We start from the raw sequence: 17517 nt of genomic DNA, 5'->3' as shown, positions 1-17517 counted from the left end.
TTAGAATGAGCAGCATGTTTGAACTTAAGGTGGATGGACTACCACTACCAGCAGAAGACCATGTCAGCAGAAGACCTGGGCAAAACTGGACAGTTGAACACTGGAAAAAATGTAGGCTGGTCTGATAACAAACATCAGTCTCATCTGCATTCGAGATGTGGATAGCCTAGCTTAGCATAAAGACTGGAATCATGAGATAGCAACTCATCTGGCTCTGCACAAAGTTCAAAAAACAGCAATGTAAATAGTGAATGTAATTTGTGTTTTTAGGGGAAGTTAGCCAGAACTATTTCTTAGTATACAGTAGTCTGTTCAGAGAAAAAAAAAACAAACAAACTATTCCTGGCACTTATAATGTAACAGCTGTAATAACACCTATGCTAAGCTAAGCTAAGCACATCCTGACTCCTGTTCAGTAGTTAACACAAAGACAGAAGACAGAATAAGTTGATGTGTATTTTCTTTAAAGGTGGGGAGTTTGGTTAAGAATAGTGAACTATCAGTAGGAGTGAGCGAAAGAGGAAAGCTAGAGAGATAACTAAAGCACAAATAAAAGATGTACAGAATAATGAAATACCAAGTCATTTTTGCTGAAAAGCCATTCTACATTCAATATGCACTGGCCTTCACTTCATTGCCCTAGTGAGATTTGAGGGTCAAGGTCATGGTTTTATTCAGCTGAATGTACTGGAAATCTTTACAGTCGATGCATCACCAGTCTGTTTAAGCACTACATGAGTTAGGAGCTGAAGGATGAGGAGACTGCTTTCTAGTTCAAGGAATCCCTGCCCATAGCATTGCAGATAAATAAATAAAATGATAAATCCTGAGACATTATTACACTGATTTCTCTGCTTAAAGGACACAAATATATACACACGTTTTCAGCAGGGAAATAAGATATGAATGAATCCACAACTGTTATTAAAGTGAAATAAAGTTAATTCAGCAGCGCTGCAGAGAATTATCTTTGCCCGAGAATCTGATCCAACATTTCCCTCTAATATGGTAGTTATATCAAATATTAGATGAAGCACTCTCAATTGAAATCTTCCTTATGTGGACGATAATGACTTTCCTGCTTGAATCCAATTTAAGAGCCTCTAATGGCCCCATAATGTTTCCCTGCACGGCAAATTAACAGCCATACATGAGGCTGTGGCACAGAAAAGAGACACTTTTACTCACTTTTAAACTCAGTGATTTGCCTTTTCTCCCCAGAAGAAATAACACATGGGAGAGGCGAACGTGTCTGGCAAAAAAAAAGAGTGAGACACTGAAGAAATGAGGTGCAATTATTACTAATATTACTCCACACACTGCAGGGTTTATTGCTCACATGTGCTATTTAAAAATTGGCTTTCACAAACAATATTGGATGGTTATAGTGCATTAATAAAACTCTAGAAACTAGACATAGGCCTAGTTTATGTTCCTCAGCATGTAATCATACAGTCATAAGTGACTGTTCTTTGGAGCACTTTTATTTGTATGGTTGGTGAAATGACTGATCCTATCTGCTCATACAGATGTCTATCACACCCAATAACAGTGGGGAATGTTGAGTCCAGCAGCAGTGTGTTATTAGGCTTCACACTCCATCCTCCACTTTCATTTCTACAAGATGTCACGCTGCACAGCTTAGGAGGCTGACTCGCCGTGCTAGAAAGACCAGAGCAGGTCAAAAGGTCCCATTCTATCAGCATCACCCTGGCAAAAGATTTTCCTTTAACCTTTATTCAGGAACCAAGCATTCTTCTGCAGACTTCTACAACACTACTCTTTGGCCCAATACACTATGTCAGTGCAAAGGTGCCAGTACAGCAAATACAGATGCACTAGACACAAGGGTGGAGAGAGTACTGGAAAATTGTACTCAAGTAAAAGTATTAAAAGTTGAGAGCACGGCCACCAAAAATGTTCAACCTGGCTCAATTTTTTACTGCAATAAAACATCATCCATCAAGGTGCTGTCATGGTCACTCAAATACATCCAAGCATGTTAGAGCATGTTAGAGGCTATATCTTTTTCATTGTCCTATTTACCTTGCAACTTTTGCAACAAAAGATAAAATTACTGCTGCCACGATAACTTACCAGAGTTGTAAAATCCTGTGTAGTATAAACAGCTGTGCAGCATTTTGTTCCTCTGTTAAGCCTTCAAACTGATGGATCAGGTACTCAAACTGGACCTCCTGTTTTGTATATCATCTTTCACTAGCATTGTTTTAACACAGGGCTGTTCAGTCTGAACATCAAATGAAACATCAGATTAACAGGCATGATGGAGCCACATCTGCAGAGAATGTCTGAGAATGACATGTGGGCACTCTTGCTTCACCATCTTTCACTGTGACCTGAACCTGAACAATTGATAACTGTGATATATGACATTGGCAGCATTGACACTTGAAATCTGCAACACATCCTTAAAACTAAACATCCATGTAGTTCATTTCTCCCTATTCTTGAATACTACCCATAGGAGCATACGGGCACAAGGTGTACCTGACATTCGTCATAATTATGGTCATGTTATGGTCATGGTTTGATTAAGTCTAGGCAGAAACTACTTGGGTTGATGTAGGAAAATCATGGTTTGGGTTGAAAGAAGTACTTCCTTAAGTTTAGAAGACCTTAGTTTTAATGGTTACAACAATAAACATGGGTGTGGTGGAAATTCTTGTGAGCTGAAGAAAAGGAGTTCACCAAAATACTTCAGAGTTCTGACAGAAAGTAGGCAGAAAGTATTTATTGAAAGCTTGATGTGCACTAAGGAGATATCAAAAAGTTAATCACTGTAATAACACAGAAGTTTCTGAAGATGTCCTGTCCAAGATGTCGTATATAATCCGGTCATTACATAGTTTCGACATACATTTCTCATACCATACCCAAATAAGGTAGTCTTTACCTATGTGTGAAGACTATTGGTCACTTAAACCTAAGCATAGTCACATCTTACTCCTGTTTTCATGCGTTATTCCCTTTGTCTTTTTTCAACTCATCCTTGTCTGGAACTGGATTTGGGCAGTTCTCTTCAAGTTGCCCTTTTCCCTGCATCCATGAGACCTCGGTTACCATAGCTACTGTGGATGGAAGTGGCACCATCTGGACACTATCAGTCATAATAGAAGTTTAATAGTGAACCATTGTCTAACATTATGAGGTCTTTATGACCTGTACTTCTTAGTGTGCTAGTGTGGGCCTACAAAATAAGAAAGATAGATTAAAAGAAAGAAAATTCCTGCACAAGGGGGTAAAGGTTATTGAACGGTTATGGATAAAAGAAACAACATTGACTACCAGTTTCCCATGCATCCACTCTGAACTTCTCCCCATGCTTTGCCACTCTATATGCTACCTCATTTCCTTTACTTTTGTCATAAGTGCTACAGCCACTACAGTTTGCCTAGTAATGAATTCTTGCACAAATGACCTATGGAGTCATTTTTTACAGGAGAACATTCTTGAGATATTTTATGGTTCAAGTTATGGTTTCCCCTCTAAAAAAAATCTGGTATTAATTAAATGAATTATAAATATGCAATAAAATTCCATCATGGACATCGGATACAGTCTAACCCTACTCTTGAACGATGAAATATTTTTCAGAATTTCGACCGCATATTTTTTAAAACTTATTTGGCTAAAACTGGTCCAAAGGATCTCAACTGTTCGCCGCGGCTTTACACTGAATTACTACTTTATGAATTTGCTCAGATTTCCCTGACAAGATCTGAGACTTATCTATTTGGCTTGCAAATATAGCCTGGAAAAACCAAAACTGTCTCCATGATAATTCACTATCTCCAATGATGCTACATGACAACTCTGGCTATAGCACTAATGGTTACATAGGCCTGATGGAGGCCAGCATATTGGTTACCACTAACAGCCCAATATAACATGATGAATTGGGTGAATTGTGGAGGCAGGCCAATTAGATATTCATGCTCAGGCATAATGGATGTGCTCCCTTGTAATGAGACAACAAAAGTGTGCGTGTGTGTCTGTGTGTATGGGGGTTGAAAACGGACATGGAGGACGAGACTCATCATTATTTACCGAAACTCCCACATGTATGTGCATGCATCTATGTGCAACTGTGTGTGATTAGTACAACTCAGCCATACAGACACACATGTATATGCACATATGACAGCTAACACAGTTGTGTGTTTATGTACGTCTGTGTGTGCACATGCACATGCATGCAAATGTGTGACTTTTAACAGGCTTCATCTAAACTCTTCAACCAAGAAGAACCATGAAAAGCAGCTGTTTAAATATGGACACATTAACAGCCTAGTATGATTCATTATTGTTGTTTTATCAGTTTTCATCCTTCGTGTCATAAAAATGGTTTGATGATTTGGTTCTATCAAAATAACTCTAACGAATCTCACTTTGTTTAGTATTTAATGTTACACAACAGTGTTTGCACTGCAATGGGGTTTTTTTGTATAAAATATAAATGTTATTTAGAAGCTCGAAAGGAGCCAATGATCACGATCCCTGGTAACCGGACGACTCCTTCGTTTGTAAAAAAGCTGTTACAAGGGCTGTCTGGTTAAACCACAGCCTGGTGTCATCAGGAGATTTAATAAAGGTAAACACATGGATTGGCCAAGTGTTACGCCACTGTGCTTTGATACTGCACTTCTCAGAGGCTGCAGATTTAACAACATATGAGCCCTGCTGCCCTTAGATCAGTAATGTGGGGGTCAGGGTTTTTTAATACCCACACCCACCCAATCCATAAAAATAAACGTTAATCAACCATCAATCAGCGCAGACTGATTAACTGACTTTCCTGTGTTAACCACATTAAACATTGTTTTCTGTGTCAAATTTGGTTCAAAAGGGTTTAATATATATATATATATATATATATATATATATATATATATATATATATATATATATATATATATATATATGTATATGTGTGTATTTAGTATTTACTTTGAAATAATGTGGTTAACGCAGGGAAGTCAGTAAATCAGTCTGCACTGATCTGTGAATGAATGTGGGTGATTTGTACAGTGTCTGTGTCCAAAGGTGCTTTATACTGTATGAAAAAGTTTTCCCTCAGTTAATTAAATCCCCGTGGAGTACCATTTTTTTATGAGCTTATGATGAGTCCTGGTAACTGGACCTCTGTTTAAACAAGCACCAGACTCCATTGACAAAAACAATAATTTGATGTCACAGAACACAGTATTTGCTGGTCTACCGCTGCCTCGATTGGTTAGTTTGTTTATGTTATTGTGTGACTTTCAGTGGTGGCAGGAGTGTTCAGATCATTTGCTCAGGTAAAAGTACCATTCAATAACACAAACAAACTAACTGATTGAGGCAGCGGTAGACCAGGAAATCCTGTGATCTGCAAGGAAAAGTAACATAGTAGTAAAGTAACATAGATACAAATACATATACGTAGGACCTGCAGGTTATGGGCCATGCATCACAGCTTCACATGCTGCAGGGATTTAATGAACTGACAGTGAAGCTTTTCATACAGTATAAAGCAGTGGTGCACACACACACACACACACACACACACACACACACACAGTGTGTTTGATTAGTACAACTCAGATGCAGACGTTTGTGTGTGCATGACTTCTAGCACACAGATGTGTGTGTGTGTGTGTGTGCGTGTGGAAACAGCTGTCTGAGAGATGTGCGGGAAACTGGAGGGCGTAGAGTGAGAGGATGAAGAGAAGCAGGAAGAATGGCTGCTGTAGCTTTTAGCAAGCTGTTAGAGGTGTAAAATTTATAAATGAATTAACACATAATTCTTTGGCCAAGACAAGAAAAAAATGGAGGAAGGATAGGAGGAGCAAAAACAAGTAAGTGGAGAAAGGAGCGATGCCAAGGGAAAAAAGATGGGAGAGGATGAAACAAAAAGGAGAATATACGAGTAAAAAGACAGTGTCAGCGAGGTTCCCCTGCTGTCCCAGTGGAGCGCAGCTGCTTCTTACCTCTATTAATGCTGTTCCATTAATACCACTTACCAGCCTGACACAACACTAATTACTGAGAGGGAGACTGGAGGTGGGAGACACACAGGCCAGCAAACACAGTACAGTACAGAAATACCTCTTCACCCTAAGACAATACACACACATATCACACACAAACAGAAATGTATAAATGAACCTTAAATTCATTCAGTCATGTTTACATTACAAATACTACATAGTTGGACTATATAGTTGAGCAACATTATATGTGCATAACCCCTTGGTCTCTGTTGTAGGTCTACATAGACCAGTACTACTGCCATGCTACGTACATCTAATTGCTGGGTCTTTATTATTATCTATTTAAAGCACATTACAGCTGCATTACATGTGTCTCACCCATGCAAGTGGTGCGGCTCTAGGGATGGCAATGTCAGTTCCACCACTTTGTACTTGAATAAAATATCTCAACTACTGTTAGATGGGTTGCTATAATAACTAAATAATAAAAAAAAACAAATGGTACAGATGTCCATGGTCCCCAGAGGATGATTCCCAGTGATGATGTCCTGACTTCTCTTCTCCTGAGTAAAATAACAACTAAAAGTGTTGGTATAAATTGTAGATTTGTGTTCCCCTCAGGAAGAAATGTAAAATCTTTGGTGAAGCACTGACTTTTCATGTTGCAACATCATCAGGTCAAAATGTAAATTTGTCCAGTACTTTGGTTTATGACTAAATACCTGCAACACTAATGACTTCCCCATCTGTCTCAGCTGTATTTTTGTGTTTAGCGTTAATTACCAAATGTAATGTTGCAAAGCAAACTTACCTCATAAGCACCATAACTGCAGAACTTCAGTTAATACCATCAATAAGAACAGAAAGAGAAAGTCAGTGTTACACATGGCCAACTCCTGGCTCTCAGTTATAAAACCAAGATTGCAGTTGTGAAACATCTGTCTCAAACATAAATGCTCAAACTGTAAAGAAAACCAGCTCTTTTTTTTCCATTTCCAATATGGTATGAGTAAAAAGCCCTCATTTATTTATTTTTTTTCTTAATCAGCTCCGGTTTTACTCTGTTGTTAATACAAACTCAACAATTCCTCTACATCTGCATGTTGTCTTGATAAATTAAAAATGATGTACTTGTTCACAGCAGTATTTCAACAAATTGTGGACTGAATCGTTATTTCAATAATTCAGAGAATTGCATTATGTTAATCCAAAATTTCAGCTGCAGTATACAGTATGTACCTTGTGGATATCCACTGGGAGGCCAAATGAAAGTGATTTTATGTAAAGACAACGCACTAGCTTTGCTTCATGAATCATGTTCAACTCCTGGGTCTAAGCAAATATTATCTATTTCTCTGTCTGCAAAGATAAATAATTTGCATAAGTATTGCTATAAAAGCTCACCAAGTGATGTCACTTGAGTCAGTGTCATTGGGGGCTGACGACTGTAAAACCCGCTCCTCGTGTGTGCTTAAAGCTAGAGGCTCCAAGCTAAATAAGCTGCTACTAGCATGACACCCAAATGCTGGGTGTGTGGTTAACATAGGCTACCAGGTTTTGACAAGGAAGAAGTAAAAAGCTGATTGTGTTATGCTGCATTGACAATAGTGTCATCATAGGTCAAATGGGAGTGTAAGGCTAAATTGGTGCAAGAGGATGGTCTTTTAATTGGGTTCAGTGCACTGCAAAGTTATAGTCATACTTAGTATAAGTTATCGTAGATGTGTCTTTTAAAACTACTGCATCTTCACTGTATGTATATATTTGACATAATTTAAATGCACATGAATGTAACAATACAGTCTGTGTACACAAGCATGATTCTTACGCAAATCTATACAAATAGAAAACACACACAGCACTAGATGGCACTCAGTAGAGCATATAACTCCACTAATGCCAAACAGTCCTACTAGTCCTTTGTTCTCGAGTATAGGATCATTTATTTATCGTTTTTAATCCTTAATCAAGACAGCTGTATGATTGTATTACCGGTTATATGAAATGACATCAGCGTTATACACCACTACAGCTGTATGGATTGTCTCATTGCTACATGGCTACTGCTATTGTTATCGTGACATTTTAGTTAGTAATGTTGCTGGTGCTATATGCACTCCTACATTGATAAGTACAACTCTGGGTAATGTGGCATTTTCTTCAACCAGGTTCAGATTATTATTGGTGCAGATCTGCACCAAACTGTTACAAACTCAGATCTCAACACTATTAATAGGGCTGATCTTTTACATCAAGAGCCAAACAAATTGACAGTCTCTCATAGTGTTAAGGAAAGAAAAAAATAAAAATAAATCCTGGATCCGCCCCTTTCACTGGATCTGCACCAAAATTTAATGGATTCCTTTCTGGCCCATGCCCCACTAAACTTCGTGCAAATCAGTTCAGCACTCTTTGCATAATCCTGCTGACAAATATCAGACAGATACGGATGAAAAAGTAAACTCCTTGGTAAAGGTAATAATGAGAAAACCATCTTGCATTTGTGACCACATACAAACATCCACCATATTTTATCAAAACAGTTGAGCATCCGTTGACAGCGATGACCAATTTATTTTATTTGACAATAAGTCATTCCTGGCCTCCCCCGAAGCAGATATTGAACCTGTCTATCTTGTGGTGTGTGTGTGTGTGTGTGTGTGTGTTAAGGGGGGGGGGGGGTTCTTTTTCAGAAGGTTATACTCAGGTTATATGAGTATGGTATCTTTATTTTACTGCCTTTCATCCACATGCCCAGCAGCAGCAGCAGCAGCAGCAGGCAGCTGTTTTCAGTCAGAAAGCTCTGGTAAACCCACCGCACACTACCTGCCGAGCACCAAACGGCAGACAGGCACAGTTATGGCATGTCTACACAGGAGGCGTTTCGGTCATCAGTCTCATGCTCGTCTGATGGAAGTGATATTCTCCTGTTTTAAATCCATCCAGCTGTCTTCACAGGCCATGTAACACCTCGCATTTTACTTGCACCATATGCCTGTAAACACAACCCAAAGCGTATTTTTATGCTCCAAGCCTATTTTCTTCTGGTTGACATGCATAGCTACAGTGTTTATGTACTGGTGGAGATCAAACCAGAGCTAAAAGGAGAGTGAATATTGTACTTACATGCATCAGGTAGACAGTAACACAACATCAAATGAATGATAATGCTAAGCTGTGTCTGCTGGATGTGGAAACATCCCAAAGTTTGTGTATGCCTTATTGACATGATGCAGCTTTAACATATCCTACTCCCCATATCTTACTCTCATAGACCTAAGAAGAAAAACAAAATAAATAAAGAGCCTGGTGATATTCTATTTTAAGGATTTATGTCTTCAGTAACCAGCGGGCTTGGGGCTGAGAGCTACACAGAAGAGAAGTCAGAAAGAATTGAGAGACATTAGTGTCACAACTGATGCCAGCAACACAGGAGAAAGGACCCAAATGCAGACATCAAGCAGAGGCAGAGTAAATGAAGCTCAGTGATTTATTATAACCGAGAGGAACAACAGCTTGCGGGGTGATAAAGCAGGAGAGGGTCAAACCAGGGAATACAGTCTGAACAGGCAAAACAAATCAAGAAATAAATGTGGTGGGATTCAAAGTCCAAAACACTAGAAAAAAGTCCACAAGTGCAGAGATAAACATGGAACCAAGAATATACAGGCATATGGAGATTAAACATAACACTCAGGCAACTGGAAAGGAGAAAACACAAGCCTATAAATACAATGAGGACTAATTAACTAATGAGATAGAGGTGGCACAGAAGAACAGCGGGAAAAACACAAAGACAGGAAGTGAAACGAAACAGCAGATACACAAGATAAGTAATTTCAAAATAAGACAGGATATGCTTCACAAAGGATGTTACACAGGGGAAGAATTTGTTTGACATCAACAAGGTTTCACTGGTACTATGAAGCAGAATTTCAGGTTAGCGAGGGAACTTCAGGTTTAACTCTGGGTTTTCAGTCCGAAATTTGTTACCAGGGTAAATCACCATGGTAACTTATGCTGAAATCCTAACCTGCTCCAGGGCAGGTAAACTTCAGGGTATCAGATCAAAACCTGCCAACGGCCCAACTACTGACCAATCAGATCACTGGAAAAACTGAATCATAATTTCTACAGGAGCCCGACAGGAACAAAAGAGTTTGCAAATAAGTTGTAAATGACAACAAGCAGTAGGCCTAGATATTTGTATAGATCAGTGGATGGTTTCGCTGTTTGAGTCTTTCCATGTGTCCTCTCACAAACAGAGGGGAGTTTATGAGACTATATAACTACATAATAACTATTATAGGCTTCATCTGAACTGAACAAAGATTCTTTCATCTGACAGGATTCCTGATAGTGATGATGTTTATACTCTCTTCATCATCACTGCAGCTCAGAATAACAGGAGGAGACTGTATGACCATCATTGGAAATAAAAACCAAACCTCTGATGTCTTTGATTAGAAAAATTATCCACATGCTGTTGCATTATTATAAATGAACATTTCAGTCAGACTGACCTCATCAGACATAAACTACTTCTCTTCTCTTCTGCATTGACGGCAGAAACAGTCTGACATTACTTTAACTTTTTAATTTTTTTATCTATATCACAGACATATTTGTTCATCATCAGACAAAAGAGCGAAAATACTCAGTAAGAAACTTAGTAATAATTAATGTGCTTGTTGACAGCATATCCTTAGTCTGAGTTTGATAATTGGAACTTATTTCTAGTGTTTCTTTTTTATTCTAGTTACATGATAAAGTGATATTCTTTACATTTCACCTTGTTGAATATCAGTTTTGAATGTCGATCAGTGTTTCTTCTCATATCATATTAAGTCCTTTATTCATGGTTCTGATGATGTTACATAGAATTAAAAACTCTGCTTCTAGCTGTGCTAACAGCTGGATAGAAAAACCCAGGGTTAACTGATCCTATTGATAAACAGCTTCATGGTACAGGTTATCAGGACAGACAATGTTAGGTTCAGTTAAACCAGTTAACAAAAAGATATCCTGGGTATGTTGAACTTGCTCCTTAGTACAGGCCTCAGGTCCCATCAGCCCTGCTCTTTAAGCTTAATTTAGTTGCTTTAGTCATTTTATTTATTTATTTTATTTTTTTTTTTTGCAGGAATAACTAAAAGATTATAAACATGCCAATAATTATTAAAAAAAACATATTTGTAACAGGATTATTTATTTTCATGAGGCCCTACCCCAGCAATTATGTGAGAACCTTTTGGATTCATATTATGACCCCTTTTTGAGGCAAGACCCCCCAGATTTAGTGTAGACTACTATGACAACTGGTCAACTCTCTTGAATTAAAATTTGATTAAAGGGGGTTCGATTGGATAATCTCACTATTGTATTTTCACATTGTACATTGTATTTTACTTTAGGTCTATGTCTATCTGTGTTTGTACATACTGTACGTTGACTGACATATAACTGTCTGCCACTTCACTTCCCAAGCATTTCACCTCCTTTTGCACTGTAGTGATAATGTAGCATCTAAACACACATGGAACCACAGTGGAGTTTGTGTTTTGATTGTAGGTCAAGCTCAACCGACGTTCACATGAATACATATGAGATTCTGCCTAACATCTATTATCTGGCGTATAAATGGAAGTCAATGGGAGGGCACTTTCAATGGGTTATTACAGAGAATAATACAGTATTTCTATGCCTTTTCTCCACCAAAACAACAGACAACAGCAGTGAGAGAAAAGCAGCACAATAACCTTTACCTTCAGCTGTCAGAAACAAAGCTCCAGTGGATTTCTACTGAACGGCAATCACATTGCTTTTCCTCCCTCTCTCCTCATTCTACTCTCTTTCTCTTCCACAAATGCACTCACACACACACACAAACACACCCAAGCATGCACACAGGCACACACAAACATAACCGCAGCTCTCAAGGTAACATGAAAGGCCCTGGCAGATACAGAGACATTTTAGGGCCCTCATCTATCTCCCATGGCCAGGAGCTCTAGCGCTTAGCAAATGTCAACAGAAAATAATGCACACACAAAGGCAATCTTATTTGTTCAAGAATCGCTCTAGGTCACCGCAATTCAGCCAGGCAATGCAGAGGGAGAAGAGCCACCAATACAGCACTACAAAGACCCACCACTCTCCCTCCTTTTTTTGTTTTTCAACTCTTTTCTCCCTATTCCTGGTAATTCCCCCTTCATTTTTTCCCCTCTCTCTACCCCTGCTGCTGTGAAACAAATAAATATCCTTATTTCTCTTCCAATAATCAGTTCCATTTTGAATGTTTTGAGTATAGAGTGTATCCCTACGCATTATGTATCACCATCGCACGGCAGGTATCTAATCAACTAAAACATTCTCTCTATTATTGCTGCAGCAGATGAGCTAGCAATAGAAAAAATGGTGAATTCAATAAAGCGCACACCTCCGAGGGGCTTTCATTTGAATGATTGCTTCTCTGCCTTGCCTAGTCTCCCTCTCTCATTGTGTTTATTTGTCCTCATCCGAACATCCACACCACCTCTCAGTGTTGTTTTGTTGTTTTGCTTCCTCACTTAATAATCACACAGGAAAAAAAACAAAACAAAAAAAAACACCTTGATCTGTAATACTGATATTTCCCTAAATTTCAAAGTCCTAACTTAATAAGCTTTGTGATTAACAAGCAGCTGGGTGTATGATAAGATATCCCAGGTGTGGTAGTAAAATTGATGCTATGCTATATTTTGGTACTTTAAAAATACTATACCACTAGCTCTCTTTTGACCACACTACAAGAAACATCTTAAAACCCCTATATGTATAAATTTCAGCATGAGATCAACAAAGGGACTTGCAATGTCAGCAGTAATGCAAGCACTGTACCAGACTGGTGTGGTGAAGAGGGGGTTAAGCCTGAGGGTGAAGCTCTCAGTCAATTTATATTCCAGCCCTTATCCATGGTCACCCTTAGGAACAGGGTGCTGACCCCAGGCATCCAGAAGTAACTTGGAGTAGAGCCACTGCTCCATTACATTTACATACAAGCTATAGAGGTGGTTCAGCAATGAATCAAAGGTGACCATAACCCTCCTTGTGGAGGACACTACAGCTGGGATGAGACCTCAGAGCATACCCAGAACACACTTGAGGGATTAAACATATCGTCTGGCCTGGGAACAGGATCCCCCAAGAGGAGCTGGAAGATGTGACTAAGGAGGAGAAGACCACTTGGTCAGCCTTGTGTCCCTACACCAGACCAGATGAGGAAAAAGCATGCTATGTTGAAATATCAATACTATTGGATGATGAACTGATGTTTGCAAGATTGCAACATTCAGTGTGTAAATGCGAATGAATGTTGAATATCTGGGTTAGCAAACATAAAGAATTTCATGGAGATCATTCTGAAGCTCTTCTAAAGAAGTACACTGGAGCCAGAAGTCATTTGAAATCCCCCACTGATATATTATGGTCAATTTGTGCAAAGAGCCAGTAATATTCAATGGTACATAACACAAACCCTAATGTTCCAACATCATGGGGACATATTAGCCACCCTCCTCAACTCTGTGCAGCCTCTTGGCTGTGTCAATCATGTTGCAACATGTATTTTGATAACACATCTTGTGGTGCAAGTACGTGCTTTGTAAGATAAGGCCATCTGATTGGATACAAAAATTGAGCCTATTAGTCCTTCTGCAGGATTCCTATTCAGACGGAATACAAAGAACTCCACTAAATTGTTTCATGTCTAGTGAGACAGAATGGCAATCATGGCTTCCTGTTTTCGGCTAAATTGCCAAGCTGGTGGAGAGGAGTGCAGGGGGAAAGGAGGAAAAGTGAAGCTGAGGTGGGAGGAGGTGGAGCAGAGGCCAGAGAAGGAGCTGCCAATGCAGGTTTAAACACTCTAAACCTTTCAACACTCTTACCTGTCATCTTAATTGCTTTAACTGTCAAAGTTACAGGCCAATTAGACATGGCTCTTTATCGGCTGGGCCTGGAAGGAGACAGATGGGAAGGCACTTAATATTCAAAATCATCCATTCAAATATTTAAAATCAAACATGGTGACAATGACATTAATTATCAGAAATAAGAGCTATCTCAAGTGAAATACATGATTAGAGTTGTCAATTAGTCGAGTGAGAATTGGTGTGTGAGGGGGAAAATGGGTTTTTCTTTAAAAGTCCAAGAAAGGATGGCAAAACCTATTTAGGTATCAGAATATTCCCTTTTAAATATTCAAATAAGTGTGTTAACAGTAAAAGGTACAGCAACCATCACGCCAGGTTCTATTTTCAGTTTTCACATTTCAGATATTCTTTCATGCTGGAGAACCCAATACAATATCCACACAAAGGTCTCTGCTCTAAGTTCATTCAAGTACACAACACTACCAGGACAAAACAGACAAATATACATGAACAAAGGTTGATTAATCAGTATTGCTTTAATAAGAAAAAATTACACAGCCTTATTTGGACCGGCATTACTTAGACTAATGAGATGTGTCGCTCGTTGTGACAGACCTACAGAGAATTATCACCTGAATCTGCAGCTCATCGCAGCTTTATGGAGCTTTATAGTGACTTTGAATGAATCTTTTCAGCTGTCTGGCTCCAACTGTTTTGGCTCATTCTCACTGTTTTCATATCATCATTCTTGGCTGTCAGCAGTCAGCTGTTTTCACTGAAAAAGCTCTCCCACTGAACACTACCTGCTCAGCACCAAAGAGCAGACAGACACAGTAAGAGTCTGGCTGGTGAACATTTTAGCAGCTTAAGAGCCAGATTTTATTTTCTCTCAAAACTTTGCAGAGACAAAAAAACGGAGGTAAAAGTAGAGTGGATATTGGACTTACAGAGATGCACCTAAACATCAAGACCACTCACAGGTGAAACAAATAATGCTGATTGTAACAGTGTCACATGTCAAGGTGTGGGATTCATTAGAGGCCAAGCAAACAGTAGAAATGCAAAGGATAAATTGAAAGATGTAATGTATGTGTCAATATACCACCACCATCTTTGGCATTACAGGGTTTTCTATTCAAGATTTTTCAAGTGGTTGGTCTCTCGCTTCTCATCGCCCATTGTTTGTGAACTACTGTTATGGAGCCTCGAGTTTGCAATTTGGCTGTTGCCATCTTGGTTTTTTGAAACCAGAAGAGATCATATGTAGATGAGAAGGTGGAGCTGAGGAGGAGTGAGGGGTGGATCTAACCCGCTCTGTACTCTATCCCGATTGTCAGGCAGGTTGCTGTGTGTGGTACAGTCTGTCAATCGCAAGGTAGTCCCACCCTAACGCATACCCTGCTTTATCATCTATTTTCCTCTCAATGGGACCATAATTTAAAAAAATGAACATCATGTTGCATTGAAGAAGACTTGAAACTAGAGATTGAGACCATAAACTCCTTAAGAAAACATTTACTGAGGTAATAAAGCAAGTGAGAAGTAGGGTCATCTTCCCATAGACTTCAATAATTTCAATATTGTTTACCAGTGGACCAGTGGAGTTGCCCCCTGATGGTCATTAGATAGAATGCAGGTGTACCTCTAAACTTTACTTTGCATACCTGGAGTCTACATCACTTTTTATATATAGTCTATGGGTAAGGCATAAATGGCTACCATGGCTAATATACTAACAACGAGGTTGTTTTTATTAGGTTTTTAATTATACGTTTTATCTTTTTTTTTTTTTTTTCCTAAATGAGCACACCGTATGTATGTGTGTATTCACCTGGATGCATGCATAGATGGTTCTGTGTATAGCCACATTTTTTTGCTGTTTCAGTCTGTTTTTATGTAAAGCACTTTAAACTGCTTTTGTATGAGATGGTGCTATACAAGTAAATTTGAATTTGAATGTTATTATCATTAATGCTTTTCACTGCTGCCAAAACATCCCATCTTCTCAGCTGCTGGCATTATTTCACCCTGCAATTATAAAAAAAAAGAATGGAAAAACAATATGTCCTGATTGAGAGGTCTCTCTCACCCCTCTCAAAATCCTTGTCATTCTGCATGTCAGAGTTCAATCAGATTAAACTTTGACAAAACGAAAGTTAAAGAGAATGTGTCCTGCATTTTTACACATAAAATTGAATGGGAAATGAATCTCAGTCTTACTTTGCCATAAATGTACTTCCCCGAGTTGCATTGAGTATGTGCCACTCTTTGGTAGATAGGTATGCTAGATAGGTAGCTTAACTCTGGTGAAAAGTGTTCTATAAATCCCATTCTTCCATGTATTTAAAACCCCAATTTACTTTCTTAAAGTGACTGCAACATTTTTTTCTGTTTTCAATATATAGATTTGTGACACTACTGAAAAGCAATCTTGAAAATGTTTTGTAAAACGTTATCTATCAGTTCAGAGAAAAAAAGTGCAAATATAATGAATAAGCCTCCATGTCACATCAAAAATAACAAAATCCACTCTCACCTAAATGAGCAGAAAACTAAACTATTTTCTTCATTTCTTTTCATCTTGTATTCTATAACTTTCCCCTCTTGGTGTATGAGTCATATAGGCAAAGTTTAACTTGCTCCCACATGTTGCAGTAGTATCACTGTTGACACACTGAAGACAAAAATAAGAAAGTGTGTGGAAGCGACAACTTTCTGATAGAGAAAGTGCTGTCTGTAGACATATGGCACCTAAAGTGCTGGACTGTGTGAATGCAAAATACTATTCTTAGAGCCTAAAAGTAATAACATTTTAAAGGGTGACATTAGAGCAAGAGCCATGGAGTGTTTATGCTCAAAGGGGACCTGAATGTGTACCTCTGGGTACCAATATCCATAGCAAACATACTGCACTGTAAATCCAGTCACTGACATTTTAAATTGAAGCAGGCTTATGTTAGAGACAATTTTAGTACCAGGCAAGTAATAGTGTGGATATTATAAAGTGTCACTGCACTGTGCAAAGTGTAATGTTAAGATCTGACCTGTTTGGGAATTATCACAGAGAAAACAAAAAAAGCATTGAGCCAAATTGGATGCAACAACTGGTAGCTAAGTGGTGACTAAAATGATCAGAGTCATTTGATGCTAGGGTTGCTATTTGTGACATTAGTGGCGCGACCCCAGAATGATATAAGTCATACCTTATAGACAGGACTATCTGAGTCAAGGTATTCCACCTGTAGGCCTTATTGTGGGGTTCCTCAGGGTTCGATACTTGGTCCAATTCTGTTCACTGTTTACATGCTGTCATTTGGACATCTCATGAGATTGCACAACATCAGTTTCCATTTCTATGCAGATGATACCCCAATTGGTTTACCCCAATAACATCAATGAAATCTTTTCACTTATAAACTGTCTTGTCTTAATTTTTCTTTAGAATCTTTACTTCAGCTCAACTCGGAAAAGTCTGACATCGGCAGTGACTCCTCCCACACTCAAATCACACATTTTCACATTTTCCATTTTATTACCCCCAAACATTGGAATTGACATCAAAATTGTCTTTGCACTGGCTGCCTGTTAGTTTTAGAGTTGATTTTAAAATTCTA

The sequence above is a fragment of the Trachinotus anak genome, unplaced genomic scaffold (genome assembly GCF_046630095.1).
Source record: "Trachinotus anak isolate AG129_WGS33_773 ecotype Australia unplaced genomic scaffold, CSIRO_AGI_Tana_v1 ptg000009l, whole genome shotgun sequence".
Taxonomy (NCBI): domain Eukaryota; kingdom Metazoa; phylum Chordata; class Actinopteri; order Carangiformes; family Carangidae; genus Trachinotus; species Trachinotus anak.
Note: the sequence above shows the minus strand (reverse complement) of the source record.